The following is a 2,993-nucleotide window of genomic DNA, read 5'->3' as shown; positions in this document are numbered from 1 at the left end:
GCTCGAGAGAAGTGGAGGTAGTGAGCACCTATGGACATTACTCCAAGCAACTCCTTCTCATAAATTGAACTTCTTTCTTTGGCAAAATTTGACTTGTAAGTTGTCTACTAAAGATAGACTTGGCAGTTGGTGGAATATTTCTCCTGTATGCTCGCTCTGCAGGGTAGCTATGGAGGCACATTTCCATCTGTATGGGGGTTGCGTTGCAACCAATGTTCACCAAAAACCGAGGTTTCTTGTCAGGTGAATTGTTAAGTTGAGAAAAAAACCTTAAAATTTTGGGAGAGAATGTTTTTGAATTTGTATTTGAGGCCATTTTGGTAACCAAAAATGAAGACTGGGAGATCATCTATGATCGGAGTTTGTCCTAGGACACGTGTGTGTGTCATGTGAATTTTCTTTTTCAAATTATAGAAAGTATCCGGGGAAGTGGGGTCAAAGTGCAACTTGGAAAATGTAACGAAGGGAGTTGGAGGACGAATGGCATGCAATGCACCAAAAGTAGGTGGTGTGAAATAATCACAATTTGTGACTCTTTTGAATCGGGAAGAAGCTCCTCCGCTGGGTCCTCACATCAGGAAAGCTCTGCCAATCAATCTTTCCGTCTTCTCTGATTTCTGCAATTTGGTCTCCGCAGAACGTTCTGCAAATCCAGCCCTTTTTGGTTGCTTATTACAGTTCTACTGCCTTTTCCTAGTATTAACATGAGAAGAGGGGAGGGCGGGGGCGGCGCCGTGCTTGGACCTCGCATCTGGCTTTCGTGACAAATACAACACAAACTCTTTGCTTTTGACGCCTTTTGCTCTTTATTTGGCTTCCTCGTATAGCCGGCTTCGCTCAGTAGCCTCCAATGCTATCCACAGCTTCATACAGTATACCGCTCTCCATTTTCCCTCACACTTTGCAACCGCTCAGCGTCTCTTGCAGACTCCCTGCCTCCCCTTAACAATCGGTGTTGTCCTTCGATCTCAGGCCTCGAAACCATGGCTCATGCACGTAGATCTGAGAAGCCCAATCCGGCTTCCTCCAATGAAGTGGTCGCCGTGCAAATCCACAACGGAAGGAGGCTGCCAGACTTCTTGCAGAGCGTCAACTTGAAATATGTCAAGTTGGGTTACCATTACCTTATTACGCATCTTTTGAAACTGCTCTTCGTTCCTCTCACGTTGGGCATATTGCTAGAGGTGGGTCGACTCGGCCCTCAAGATCTGTGGCAGCTTTGGGTTCACCTTCGCTTTAATCTGGTTAATGTCCTTCTCTGCTCAGCCGCGCTTGTCTGTGGGAGTACTGTGTATGTAATGTCCAGGCAAAAGTCTGTTTATCTGATTGACTACGCATGCTACAAGCCTCCCGAGGAGCTGAAGGTCCCTTTTTCTTTTTTCATGAGGCACTCGGAGAATTCCGGGAATTTTGATGAACAGAGCTTGGAATTTCAAAGGAAAATTCTAGAGCGATCGGGGTTGGGGGAAGAGACATACCTGCCTCCTGCCATGCATCAGTTACCACCGCAGCCGACAATGGCAGCAGCTCGTGCTGAGGCAGAGCAGGTCATGTTTGGTGCATTGGACAACCTTTTTCAACGTACTCGTGTACACCCCAAAGATATCGGTATCCTAGTGGTGAATTGCAGTCTCTTCAATCCAACGCCCTCTCTCTCTGCCATGATCGTAAACAAGTACAAGCTGCGAGGAAACATCAGGAGCTACAACCTTGGGGGCATGGGATGCAGTGCAGGCGTTATAGCTATAGATCTTGTGAGAGATCTGTTGCAAGTTCACCGAAACAGTTACGCTGTCGTTGTCAGTATGGAGAACATCTCTCAGAATTGGTATTTTGGCAATCAAAAGTCCATGCTTATTCCAAATTGTCTTTTCAGAGTAGGAGGAGCTGCAGTGCTTCTGTCTAACAAGGGAAAAGAAAAACGAAGAGCCAAGTACAAACTTTTACACACGGTTAGGACTCACAAAGGAGCAGATGATAAGGCTTTCCATTGTGTCTATCAGCAACAGGATGAGGCAGGAGAGCTGGGTGTATCTCTTTCCAAAGATCTTATGGCGATTGCAGGTGATGCATTGAAAACCAATATCACAACCTTAGGACCTCTTGTCTTACCGATTTCAGAGCAGCTGCTTTTCTTCGGAACGCTTGTTGCAAAGAAGTTGTTCAGTCTTAAGATGAGGCCGTACATACCAGACTTCAATCTTGCATTCGAACACTTCTGTATTCATGCTGGTGGTAGAGCTGTTATTGACGAGCTTCAGAAGAACTTGCATCTGTCTCCTGAGCATGTTGAACCTTCCAGAATGACATTGCACCGTTTTGGGAATACTTCATCATCCTGCATTTGGTATGAATTGGCTTATACGGAGGCCAAGGGCAGGATGCGCAGAGGGAACAGGGTTTGGCAAATTGGTTTCGGAAGTGGATTTAAATGTAATAGTGCAGTGTGGCAGGCTCTTCGCACTGTCAAGCCTCAAGCTGACAGCCCATGGGCAGATTGTATCGACAAGTACCCTGTTGCTATTCCTGACTTGGCTAGTTGATGACATGGGTTGCTTGCATTATAGATTCCAGATCGGATAGTGATCAAGATTGCCTGTGACAAGGCATTTTAATCCTCTCATGTTTTAGTCCTAAGGAGATTAATTGAAATCTTGATGAGATGCACTCATGGTGCTGTATTAACCTCTGTGACAGAGATTTTTACCAGTTCGTTAAGATCTGAAAAATACCAGCAGGTTTTTTGCTAACATGCCTCATTTTCCGTTACTGTATCAGCACCACATATGTCTACAGGCAGAGAGTGCTCACCATGCATCGTTGAATTTTTTCGGGGTTGGGGCGGGGGGTGGGGGGGGAGAATCAAGAGAGATGACACGATATGAAATACTATATGAATGCCTGCTGGAAAACCCTCCGGATCTATGGGACGACTGGAAATCAGAAATTGTACTGACCAATAGCAGCTGTATTAATGTCCATTGGAGAAGCCT

At 45.7% G+C, this 2,993-nt stretch overlaps 1 pseudogene; it reads left to right on the top strand.

Annotated features, from left to right (window-relative positions):
* The first annotated feature begins 538 nt into the window (after positions 1-538).
* On the top strand, positions 539-2,776 carry LOC147904248 (3-ketoacyl-CoA synthase 4 pseudogene; annotated as a pseudogene).
* Positions 2,777-2,993: the final 217 nt, after the last annotated feature.

Source organism: Dipteris shenzhenensis, chromosome 2, assembly GCF_047967505.1.
Source record: "Dipteris shenzhenensis isolate YYH24624 ecotype China chromosome 2, Dip_SZ_1.0, whole genome shotgun sequence".
NCBI classification, from domain to species: Eukaryota; Viridiplantae; Streptophyta; class Polypodiopsida; order Gleicheniales; family Dipteridaceae; genus Dipteris; species Dipteris shenzhenensis.
This window is presented reverse-complemented; position numbering and strand designations above follow the sequence as displayed.